We start from the raw sequence: 13,566 nt of genomic DNA, 5'->3' as shown, positions 1-13,566 counted from the left end.
TTAAAGTCCGTGTGAGCCCTTGGCCTTGTTGAAGAGGCCAACAGCGGATGGGAAGAAACTGATTTTGTGGCGTGTGGTATTGGTCCTGATGGACCGTAGCCTTCTGCCAGAAGGGGAGTGGCTGAAACAGAGTGTGTCCAGGGTGGGAAGAGTCAGGCACAATCTTCCTCGCTCGCCTCAGGGTCCTCGAGGTGTGCAGGTCCTCGAGGGTAGTCAGATTGCAGCCAATCACCTTCTCAGCAGTGCGGATGATACGCTGCAGTCTGTGCTTGTCGTTGGCAGCAGCGTATCAGATGGTGATAATTTCCTCTCCAGCATCGTCTCACGACACGGAACCCAACACTCTATGATGACTGGTTGCCAGAAAGTCACACATCATTGCTTGGCTTTTCTTCTAAGTCAGGACATGTTATTGGGCTGTTTTAACAGTCTAACATGTTACTGTAGCTCTAAGGACAGAGCTGGACTAATCCGCAAAGCAAAGCCTTAGACTATCCCAAGAAGGAACCAACTGAATGTTATACATGTTATTGTATGTTTGTGCTTGTAAACTAATTAAGTGTATGATTGTTTGGGGCCAAAGCGCTATCCTTCTGGTTTTTCCCCCCAGTATTGCTAAGCTTAACGACACAATGGATTTGTGACTGTTGTGTACTGTATCCCGTGGAAACATGCTAGTGTGCCACTATGCAGCTGCAAGAAAAGAAAAAAGCATACCTTAGTTGTTAAGCTGTGCTAAAACCTTACTTTAGAGGTTTTGACTAGTATCCTTTTTCCAGTCTTGTCTATGTGAGATTTAAAAAAAAGAATGAATATAATTTATTCCACAATTTCAAAGAGAATTGAATATTCCGTTCAAAGATAATTCATCCATAATCCATAAGAAAGACACAATACAGCCAACAGCTCCCATCTTTTCCACAGGGTTTCTCAAATGTTACCTGCAGTCGAATAGTACACCGCCACTGAGATAGGCCAGAATTTTCTGGTGCAGAACAACGATAACAAAAATCATGCATCAATTTCTGTCAGACTGTGGTACTACTTAAAGTTAAATTCCATCCATACGAGATGCCCGTTCTCATTAAGATAAGCAAAAAGTCATCATCTGCAACATCAATGTCCAAGTTAGTGAGTTTAAACACAATGCAGAGTTTAATAAAAAATATATGTTTGTCTTTTGTTATCTCCCTGAGCAAGTAATTTCCCCTAGTGCACTTTGACTAAATAACAATGGCCCAGTCAATAACGTCAATAGACATTTCTATCCCGCCATAGATAATAGGTCAACATTCAGCATACTGTTGGGAAATCTTTTTATTTTTTTATTTAAGCTAATAATACCTACTTCATTATTTACAGTGCAATGTGCAAGTATTCAAATATGTATCATATTCCAGTGAATGTATTTTAATATGTGAAAATCAAACTTTAACCAGATTGTGTCAGCCCACTGTAAGACATAACATTTTGTCTTTTGTGATTTCTGTAATAAATGCTTTGATGTCTGAATTGATTATTATTTTCCATTTTCATCTTCCATAACACAGTTCTTAATGTATACACAATCAAAAGGCCAAACACTTAATTTGACATTCTTGGATTCTAAATGTTTTTCATTTATACAACGTGCTGTGTTATAAAAAAAAACATTCAGGCAGTTCGCAAAGGCACAAAGAGAGGATTTTTTTTAGGGGGGGGGGACTCACACGTTCAATGTTTCGGTTTTAAGTACACTCATTTGACCAAGGTCAATGATAAATACATCCCTGAGGCATCCCGATCAACGGAGACACCAAAAGATTTGAGGGAGGTTTGCCACCCACAAAAGGACAGCTTGAAGACCAAATAAACAGACCCCCTGTTCTAACAGTAGTGTATCTCCACATGATGTGGCTGCCTCACTGACTCATCCCCCCCACATAGCTCCTCAGGCAACATTGTGACTCAGACGGTCTGATCTTTGGTGGGAGTCTGTTCTGCCTGATTGCTTGGAGCCAGAGTACGTTCATATAAAAGAGCAGAGTGAGGGAAATTCTTTCGGCATATCATGCTGCGAGTTCAACTCTGATCAACTAGAAAAAAATCTGTTTAGCTTCTCCGGAAAAAGCTAATGTTCTAGGTTGACATTTGTGGTACTTTGTATGCTGCCGAAAAAATGAATATATCAGTATATGAGTCACTTAACATTTAATATCCACAGTAAAGTATATAGTTTATCTACTATAGTTGTGGGCCTCTTCGCGACATTTTGAGCAGTTTGAGCAACTACGGTCATTCCCCTGAAATAATGTTAATAATTTTGATATTTTTCTTCTGAACTGGTATAGTAACCCTTTTTTCCCGAATATGATACCTACCAGCAGAGATGTCAAGTGTAAAACAAAAAAAAGTATTTTACAGAATGATGCTATTCATCTTTCAGCAACTTCACCTCTGTCTCTTTCACTGTCTTCAGGTGTGAATTAGTACACAGTGACAACAACCTTTACTCTACCAAAGGTTATACCTTTGAATGGTTATGGTGTCAAATAAAGGACTGCACATAGTATTTGCAGCTTCTCAAAGAAGTGGACGAGAGTGTACACCATCACTGTTTGACTGAATGAATGACTGAGATTTGCCAAGTTCTCTTTTTTCATTATGAACATTTCACGTATAAAAGGATCAGAATGTTATTTATGTATTTATTACAGTGGATGTATATCAGCAATGAGTTATTGAAATCACCATCCCAGAATTATTTTAGACAGATTTTGGTCCCGGGCTTTGGTATTCAGGTATTCATGCAGAAAATATTGTGTTTACAAACAACAATGCATATTATATGAAACAAATCATAGCAACTATGTGCAGGCATCTGAATGAAAGACATAATAACTGTATTTGTATAGCTTTAAGACAGTCACATGTATCATACCTTCAATTTGTATATAGTTGAAATCTTTCTTGTGCGGAATCATGTAGTGCTCTTTATATTTTCAGCCCGCAAATGGAACAACTAAATCAAATCAGCACCGTGTCAAGAGCGGTATTACTTTAACAGACAGCATATGTTTCTTCCTTAAACAGTCGGGGGAGAGAGACACAATGTTTTCATTTGAACATGAATATTTCACAAGCAGCTTATCAAACTCACAAAAAAAAGCCCAATTGAGGTTGCGTGGCTGAAACTATATGTGTATTTGAAACACATGCTTTGATTGACCTCAATCAAATGTCTCATCAGGGTTTTCTTCTTGGAGCTATATTTACATTACCGGCTTTTGTCTGCAAAGGCTCAAAGGTTTGGTCATGTGAGAAACATCCTAATTGCACTACTTTTAAATTCCAAACTATACCCATGCATACCCAATCATCCTCATTCTTCAGCCTATGAGCAGCACCGATGAATGGACTCTTCAGAGCATCTCAATGGATCAAAGTGTACTCTTGATCTTCCCAACCCCGCACCCTTTATACAATGTTTGAGGCATGTCTCTCATTAAAAGCTCATGGAAGGATAGGAAGACGTCCGTTTTACGCCAAGGCCTCGGACAGGCATTCAACTTTTGTGTTGTGTTGTAAAAACATAATGTCGTGGGTATTACAGCAACACAGTCTTTAATGGAGGCTCTGCAGACTATATGATCAACATGATTATCTGTTACCAAGTGGCACAGATTACAGCCATGAGAGCCAATCTTAAATTCATTCTCCTCCTCACAACACCTCGAAGCCTTCGTGCCTCAGATTAAAAAGTGTGGTCTCATGAAGGCAGAGACACCATTTTAAATGAGGTCGGTGACACAAACACAGACACAAAGCACCAAATGAGGTCCATCTGGAAAATCAATGGCCGAGAAGACACACACAGAAACTATGGCAAGGACATCTTTCAAAAAAATTACAAATCTGTTGTTCTATACAATACAGCTAAATAGCCCCATATCTACTGGTAGTGACACTATTACTCAGATAGTTAATGGCTTCATATAACGTTTTAAATAATTGCATGCAATGTAATAATACTTGTAGTGCTGTAGGTGACTGTGCTGTACAGTAGGTGTCTGCCGACTAATCACAACGAAAATAGAGCCTATGGATTTCCATAGAACTATTGCGCAGATGGGCAAATAGGAAAGTCTAGACCATTGGTGTCATTTATTAGTAAGCCTCACATACAGACACAAACGCACACACAAACACATCGAAGCCACTTCTCTCCAACCCGAGGGAACCTGCATCGGCGACCAACAGGGCAATTATACATTGAGTGGCTTGTGTTCCTTCAGTGCTCGTCATTGAAGTAATGCTGATGAAGTCAGTTCATGTAGCAATGAGCCTGGGGGGGATGGGTGACCAATCCATGGTTGGTTCACTGTCTTCCATTTCCAAGAAGTTCCATTTAAAACGTCATTATTATTCTAGGCAGTTCCTTTTCTCGCTTTTCAAATTGTGACTAGAAGAAATGTTTCTATCTAACAAATGGGCTACAAACAACAATGGATGGCCAGAATTCCCTGTAAAACTTGCTTCTCTAAGTGCTTGAACTCAAACTCAACTCGACATCTGCCGGCATTCATCTGTGCAGCTACTAGCCGATAACAGATAACCCTTTAATATGCAGTGTTTGATCACACGGCTCAATCTTGCTGCTGGCCTAAACTGTTGTCATTTTAAATTGAATCTGTGGATTTTTCCTCATCCTTTTCCTCATCACTTCCTCATAAGGCTAAGAGGGAGGGAAAGGTGAGGAAAATGTAGTGATGACAACAATGAGTTATACACGGATGTACAAGCATTCCCCATAACCTTTTTGAGGGTGCATTTCTCATGATGTATGACAACGTAGCAGCGTACCTTAACCACTTGCTGTATGGAAGAGATTAAACTGAGATTACAAATCCAATTTCTTCCCTTCAGAGAATGAAGTACCAACCTGTGTCTGAGATGGTTAAAGAAAAGGCCGTATTGTCTTTTTTTCTTTAAGCATTCGCTTGCTGTTTTAGCCAAAGGGATCAAGGAGCGGAATAGGGGCTGTAAATGTCATCTGGAGTACTGCTACCAGTACACGGATATCTGTCCTCAGTCTTACAGTTACACCCGCTAGCCGAATGGGACTATGATTTCCCTTTCGTCGGTTCATCCATTTTAAATAAGGTTACACAAAGGTCACATGAGCTTGAAGGAATCTGTTCAATCGATCTCTGTAAACAGAAGAACGAAATCAAACAAGAAGAATGGACATACATACACCATTTCACGATGGTCACATGGTGCAAAGAGATGGACACAGGGCCATACCTTCCTCTTGTTGATTCCTGGAGAAGACACACAACACTCGGAAGACAATTGCTTCTCCAGAAAGTTAGTACATTTAGTAGACGCACTTATGCAGAGCGGCTTAGAGTAAGTACAGGGACATTCCCCCCCGAGGCAAGTAGGGTGAACTGCCTTGCCCAAGGACACAACGTCATTTGGCACGGCAGGGAATCGATCCGGCAACCTTCTGATTACTAGCCCGACTCCCTCACCGCTCAGCCATCTGACTCCACTAATACACCTGCTTTAGGAGGTAATTATACAAACTGCATAGATACAGTGTGTATTTGTAACTGAATTGGTTAAACTCACTCCTCTGTAGGAATACCACCCACCCATGTAGGTGTAGTCAGGAATACCCCAGGATTGAATGCTGGAGTGGGTGAGAGAAGGAGGACATGATACTGAGGAGCAACTTGATGACATCTGTGAGACATTACATACAATTTAGCATAAAACATCACTTGGCTTGTACTCTATAGTTCTATTATTCTAAATCCAACAACGATAACAATAATTTGGTATTCTATTTTGCTTGTATAAAAAATATACTGTTTTTCTATTTAAAACCTGCGATTTAGATCATTAAAGAAAATACGGAATGAAGAAGCTTACAATGGCTCTTCTGCAGACAATACGGAACACAACATCTTATGTCACACTCATGAGCTATGAATAAAACTCACATAGAAGGAGCAAATACCTGGAGTATATAAAATATAAATGCATTCGTTGCCATGGTGAGCGGCAGTAGATCATGGAGACCTGGACCTCGCAATAGAAGGCATGATTATATGGTTTCCTGACATTCTAGTCATGTACAGAAATGAACCAATAACTGTACATAACTGTCACAATATCACATCATATTTTTAGATGCTATTTTGACAGCATATTAGTCTCAACCCGGTGTGTTTGCAAAGTTCCCAAATGCTGCTGAAAGTCCCATCGCATCGACTGCATGCTAAACATGCAGTGTCAGATGGCTGAGCGGTGAGGGAGTCGGGCTAGAAATCAGAAGGTTGCCAGATCAATTCCCCGCCGTGCCACATGATGTTGTGTCCTTGGGCAAGGCACTTCACCCTACTTACCTCGGGGGGAATGTCCCTGTACTTACTGTAAGTTGCTCTGGATAAGAGCGTCTGCTAAATGACTAGATGTAAACATGTTGTCCCAACTGTTTTGTTTAGCATAGCTTCATGTGCCTGAGTGACATAACAGTGTCCCAGTTTCTCTGTCTCTGAAGCTTTGGTTGAAAGACACTGAAGGACAAATTAACTGTTAAGATTCATGATATACAATCACCAACTGAGTTGAATCTATGAAATTAGGTTCGCTTTCTACTGATAAAAGGAAACATTGAAAGTAACGTGGAATACGATCGGATTTTCACTGGTTCAACTGGCTCAGGGAGATTAGCATGGTTAAGGATAGGGAGAATTTCTCAGTAAAACCCAATATTCAGAAAGCGTGTGTGGTGCTTGAGAACACAAAACATTTAGTCGGTTTCAATTAACCTCTTCCAACACACAACACATACAAGGTTGGGTGTGGTGTGCTCTGACCAAAATGGAAAACAAAAGCTGAAGATACATTTGGAAATTTCCCATGGGAATTTTCCAGAATTTCTTTGACTACAGTTTAAATTAAATGTCATTAAAGCTACAAATCTTAGCTTCAAGACTCTCTGACAGTTAACAAAACAAAACTCTGTTTAAACCCTCAATAAATCAACTTTTTACATAAAATGAGGGGCTCACACGAAACACCTAAGTTCTCTAGGTTAGGCGCAGACGTATCTGACTCTACCAATACCCCTGCCACCGCTGGGTCGACGAGGGCCTCCGCGCTATTGACTTTGGTCAGCACCGCCAGCATGGAGAGCTGAGAAGGAGAAGAGGACACGGGAGGGTTGGAAGCAACTTTACTTTTGATCCTGCCTCCCCCCACTCCCACTCAATTTGAAAGGGTTTGGGACAATGTGTGCCCACACCCCCCACCCCATCCCCAAGACAGCATTGCTTGATGGGATGGGAATATGTTGTTACCCTTTATTGTTACCCTGGATTGTTCATCCTTTAGGGATTTAAACGGGAGGTTTGGCTTCCCTTCAGTCTTTGATGGGATTTTGAACGGATCTTCTCGAGAGGGGACCTGTAGTCAAAGACAGGACCTAAATTGGCGATGCTAGGAAACAAACACCTCTCTTGACCTGGCTTCTGATATGGTCCTATCACAATGAGGGTACCATCTTGATTAGCCCCATTCAAGGTGTTAGAGCCTTTTCCACTTCAAAACTTTGCAGAAGGAAATTGAATGTTTACCAAGGAAGGTGTTGACCTGGTGTGCTGCCAGATTGAGAGCATTTTGTCTTCCCTGTTGTTCATATTTGACAAACAATGATAGTCATCCACTGTTAAGTGCACGCCTGGGTTGGGATTTCAAACGTAAAAATGTTCGAACCAACTGGCCTGATCCCTATCAAGTTGCTGTCTATCTAAACCCCATGACTGCTCACTCTGACATCAGCTAAGCTTGTCAACGATTTGCATGCCCTGGATCTGGAGGAACCCGAAGGGGCTCACGCTACTGGTCGAAACATGTGTTAAGGGTCAGGGTTTTGAACCTGACCACCTACCAGTGGAGCAAGTTCAGAGGATTTGTGAGTACTTGAAACTTGTAGAGGAGCTTGAAGGGGAGCTTGAAGATTAGGCAGTCAGCTCCATTCTGGATTTTCTGCAGAGGGCGTACTGCACATGCCGGTAGGCCGCAAGAAGAAAACAACAGTAGACAATGGGAGATCTGTGGCCTGGATGAGCAGGTGAGTGGAGTATTCTGTCAGATGAGGACAGATCCAGTTGAAGTTGAGTAAAGAACACCAGCAGGACTGCGTCGGGGTTGCTTTCTTTTGTAGCGCAACCATGTTGACCGGTTCTGAGTCGATGTGACATGATGGGCAGTTTTTTCTCAGAGTACTGCCATTGGGGCTGTGTTCAACTCGTAGAAAAGTGGTTACATAACTCCGGTAGCTAGCTTTATGCTATCAATCATTTAGTTTTTGGGGGGAGGGGGGGGGGGGGGGGGGGGGGCTTTTAAGTCCTTGTGATGGTTAGTGTGCAGTTGATGGAGGATTGTTCACATTTACAGTATTAAGCTTTTTACCAATACTCTCCGTGATTGCTTAAAACATTTTAGCTTTTATTTTTACTTTAAGACCAAGTTTAGCACAAGTTTTCTTATGGAATCTCCTTGACAATAATTTGTTACATTTTTTGTTGTACTAGCTCCGGGCAATAAAAACAGTTGCTTTGCATGTTAATTTCATTGCTCACTTCCACTAACTATTTACCAACATTTCTTCTCTATGTGTCTGTTGAATGGTAGCAGCATCAAAAAGTCACCTCAAAGTAAAAACATTTGTATCATGAGTTAGACACATTTAAGCCCCAGGGCATTTCTCTTGAACAAGTATACAAATCCAATACAATGCTAATCTTAAATATCATTGGTAGGGCCAACAATCTTACAAGGGCCTGTTTTTAACTCATGTAAGGGGGACTCTCCATGCACCTGACTCCACAACCTTTTCAGGTAGCAGTCAGGTCATCTGAAAACCATAACCATCCAAATGTATTTCCGATTTAAAGTGATTTTTTTTCTTCCCAATCATTACTTTCTTTCCAGTTTTCTGTGGAATAGATACAAATTTACAGTATATTATAAATAATGTATTATATCATTCTGAGGAGTCTCAAGGGAGCCAGATTCATAGAAGCAAAGAGCAGATTTGGCTAAAGCAAACATAAACTTCAATATCTATGCTAACACCAGTGGATGTCAACTAAAACACAGTCACTGCTCCTACAGCCAGGGGCGGACTGGCCATCGGAATCCCCGATGGGCTGACAAGGTTGGGATGATCCAAAATACCGGCCCACTTCCATCAACAACCGGCCCTCCCTCTGACATCGCCAGCACCTCCAACTGTTTTCCATTTTACACAGCTTGAACACATAATTTGCTCTAAGACCATTTAAAACACTGACTGACTTTTATACTCCTCTTCGCGATCTGTATTCACACTCATGGTGCCTATTTTTCAAAAGTTTTCTGAAGTGTCTTCTGAAATGTGTTCTCACGGACTTCAACGTAAGAAAATATATATATATGATGTAATTCCTTTGTAATCATCCAAAATAATGTTAAGAGTATGGGTATTTTTCCAAGTAGGCCACTGCTTTGTCAATACGTGCGATGCATTGAGTGCACGGGCAATTTGCAACTTGCAGTATACTGAATGGGCCACGCGCGTGTATTGAGTGGGCCGGTCTGACAGTAATCCCACTTTTTCCCCCCGGTCCGCCCCTGCCTACAGAACATACAAGTATATCAGCACACAAGCAGTGGGCCCACTTCTCTGCTTCATTGCTGTCAGGAGAACTTAACCAATGTAGAAGCGTAACATTGATTGATAGTGCAGGTGTCACGGTCTCTCTCTCTCTTTGGGGTAGCATGGATGTTTGTTTCTTCTCTCCTCTCTAATTCCTCCCAGGTGTGGTGAGTTTCCTGCTGATGAGGTGGGCGTGACCATCAAGCCCCTCAGGATCAGGAGAGCCCATAACCCTATAAGAGTGTCCGTTTGTTTTGGGTTGGGCGAGGGGGCTGAGGATTTTACATTTACATTTATTCATTTAGCAGACGCTTTTATCCAAAGCGACTTCCAAGAGAGAGCTTTACAGAAGTGCATAGGTCACTGATCATAACAACGAGACAGCCCCAAACATTGCAGGTAGCCAAAACATGAAGCATACATTGTGAAAAACCAATTAAGTGCCAAAGGCAAGAACCATAAGAGCATGTAGTTAAACAAGTTACAATTAATGGTCACATGACATAACTTCACTTTAGGAGGTTATTTAACATTAAGGTGAGTTCCCCTAGCCTGCCTTTGGTCCGCCAGTGAATAGAAATTTCGCTAGGTGTAAACCTAGTCCTGGGTATTCTTCTCCGCCTTTGAGAAAATGAAAGCTCAAACACTAACTAATCTAATAACTAATCTCCCATCTCTGCTTTGCCCGCCCAGATAATCTGGCCCGCCCATGAGAAACTGACATATGACCGTGCAAGTGTTTTTATCCTCGAGAGACATAATGGCTTGCAAATGAACAAAGCATTACATTTGCTCAATTTGGAAATACAAAAGAAAACAAACGTATTTTAACAGTGAAGACCCAGTGTCTTAATTGTATTTTCTCTGGAAATGCCGACACAACTTCCCAAAGTTTTGTATGTCTGCGCCAAACATTTCAGCCATGACTGTTTCCTCAACTTGAGCTGATACAAAGCTGGCCATGCTGAAATAAAATTCTGGATCAGTACTAACTCTCCTTGGTCCAGCTACAAACCTCGGACAAGTAAGTTAACTAACGCAATATAATTTTGTTGCTTTACTGTATACCCCCCCCCCCCCCCTCCCCCCCTCGGGGCACAATCTGGACGCAGTTGGTTAGATACAGCGCGTTCAATTGTTTTTTAAAAGAAGGGTAGTAGTGATATTGGTCTTTAGTTCCGGAGAACGGCTGGGTTAAGGGAGGGTTTTTTGAGTAGAGGGCTAACTCTGGCCTGTTAGAAGGCAGAGTGGAAAGTGCCGGAAGTAAGAGAAGAGTTAAGGACATGGAGAATGTAAGTTATGATGGAGGGAGAGATGGTTTGAAAGAGAGGGGAGGGGACTGGATCAAGGGGACAGGAGGTAGGGCGATGAGAGAGAATGAGGTCAGAGATCTCCACCTCGGAAAGGGGAGAGACAGAGTTGAGCAAGTAGATAAAAGTTTGTTGAGGAGGGTTTGATTCTGAAAGCTTTTAAAAAGTCCTTGTCCTAGACGTCTGTGGAGTAAGATACCCCAGGGTTTACATACACCCGTTGGTAACTCACTGTTATATACACTAGGATAGAAGCTAGCCGCTGTCACCCAGTGTATTGTACCAGTGAGGTATGTTGTGTTAGCGTAGATTGTGACAGGCAGGATAAGAGGTGTAGGGAAGTTCAGGGTCTTTTTTGAATGGTTGATTAGACAGACCGCTGGTACTGCCCCACTCCTAAACCCCTTTGCCTGTTGTCCTCCCTCCCTATTAACTAAATATATGTATGTGTTGTACTATTAATGTAAATTCCCTGTGTTTGTGTATCGTCATTTTGGTTGTGGCGGACAATTATTGACATTACCCTCACCATCCCTCCAGTTCCCTTAACCACTGTGTGTGGCCGTGGGCAGTTGCGTACTCCTCCTCTCCCGAGCCATTGGAAGTCACGTAACAGCAGGCCAGAATCAAAGATGTGCCTACAAGGTAGGGCTACGCACCATTGTTCCATCTGGGGTTATCGGTTTTCATTCCTCAGAGGAGTTGTGACTAAGAATCATTACACTCAGGGAACAGGAAAGAGGGGTGTTGCCAAAGTTTAGTAGAAGAAGCCTATAGAAGGAAGGCCAAGTAGATGAGTTAGTAGTGCATCTGTTTTGAGAATCTGTGTCCTTTGAGGGAGAGAACAGGGAGAGCAGGTTGATTTGTCCGTAGACAGATAAGTGAGTGGGTACACATGGTGGCCTCATTGACAAGGTGAACGACCTGGGAGGAAGTGTGGGAAAATATTAAGAGACAGAATTGTGGATGGTGGGGAATTTTACTCATTTTGACTTGTGTTGAATTTTTATTCTAGCTTTTTGTCTTCCTGTATCCATTGCTGAATAAACCTTCAAGTTGCCTTGATATTGAAAGATATTCCACTCTGACTCTTTTTGACCCGAAATCCTTCTGATGAAAATATCCTACAGAAATTAAACAAAATATTTACCAGAAGCTGACCTCCTCTGGACAAACGTTTGTCCAGTGGAAGCAATTAATATTAGCAGCCTCTGTGGACACTCATTGGTAAATTAAGTAACATACATTGTGTCCTACAAACATCTGCAAACTGCCAGCTCTGCTAATTGTCAACTAACTCAAAGCTACTTCTTATCAGCCCTTAAAATGGCCGTTTCATTTACAGGTTTGGTCTTAATGTGCCAGGTAGGATGAGGTGAAAACTAATATATTTGGGGATTTTTACCAAGCTGCATGAAATTAGTTTATAAAGTGTTCTTTTTAATCTTTAATAAACTTGTGCACTGGGATTTTCAGGTCAGATCCAGGTTTAAGGTATCACAAGGTATCACATGTTTTTACACGTTCACTTTGAGGTTATGTAACAGAGGTGAGGATAGTTTTCTGTCATGTAATATTAACTTTTAAATTCTGATGTTTTTCTTGGTCTATCAGGGCCAGATAATTCTTCAATTTTAGCAGAATATTGTTAAAGCGGATTATACCGTATATACCTAGTTCAATGTGTTCCCAAAGTTCCAAAATGACAAATCCCTTTCCAACAAAACAAATAAACAAAATGAGGCATAATGTGATTAGGTTTGTACTGTGCCAGGAAATGAATGTAGATGAGGGTGACACTGTGGATCAAAATAGACATGAGTGCGATGGGTGGTGAGTGACTGAAAAAGACCACTTTTGTTTTGCAGCAGGAAATGTTTAGTGTTGCACAAAGCCATACCTGTACTGTTTAGCTAAACCCTGATAATTATCGAAGGCCAGAAATAAAACTGCCTCTAATCATTGCATTTGAATTATTCTTAAACCTTTCAAACGTGTAGCTACTTGAGACAGATTGGTATCCTGTGGCTTAGAGAACAGGTGTTTGAGAATTTACATATTGGGGAGGTGTGCAACGAAAAGGATTTCTGTCTCAGTCCTCTAGAGCTTTCATAATCAGTTAGTACACATTGAACTACCTCAGACATGAGTCTTGAATAGACTGAACTTGTTCTGTTACTAGCCTAAATGTTCAATGTCTGTGTCACAGATGATTGGTTGTCACTGATCATCGATTTGTACAAGATCCTCAAATTATATCTTCATAGACAGGGAAAATAGATGAAGCCTTCACACAACTGGCAAACAGGAACTGCAGGCACAAAATGTGACTCCGGGTTGAGATAAAAATCTACAAAAAGTTGACATGTTGGTGCACACAAACAGGCACACACAAACACACAACTCTTCAATGCATATTTATTTGGCTGTCAAAGGGTATAATATATGTATATAGATTGACTCAATAATTCCCAGTTGAATGAATCACTCAATTATAATCAAACACTCAGTGGCTGGATAGAAAGCCAAGCACATACTATCTAACGCGTATAAAATTTGTGT

The sequence above is a fragment of the Hypomesus transpacificus genome, chromosome 16 (assembly GCF_021917145.1).
Source record: "Hypomesus transpacificus isolate Combined female chromosome 16, fHypTra1, whole genome shotgun sequence".
Classification (NCBI taxonomy): Eukaryota; Metazoa; Chordata; class Actinopteri; order Osmeriformes; family Osmeridae; genus Hypomesus; species Hypomesus transpacificus.
This window is presented reverse-complemented; position numbering follows the sequence as displayed.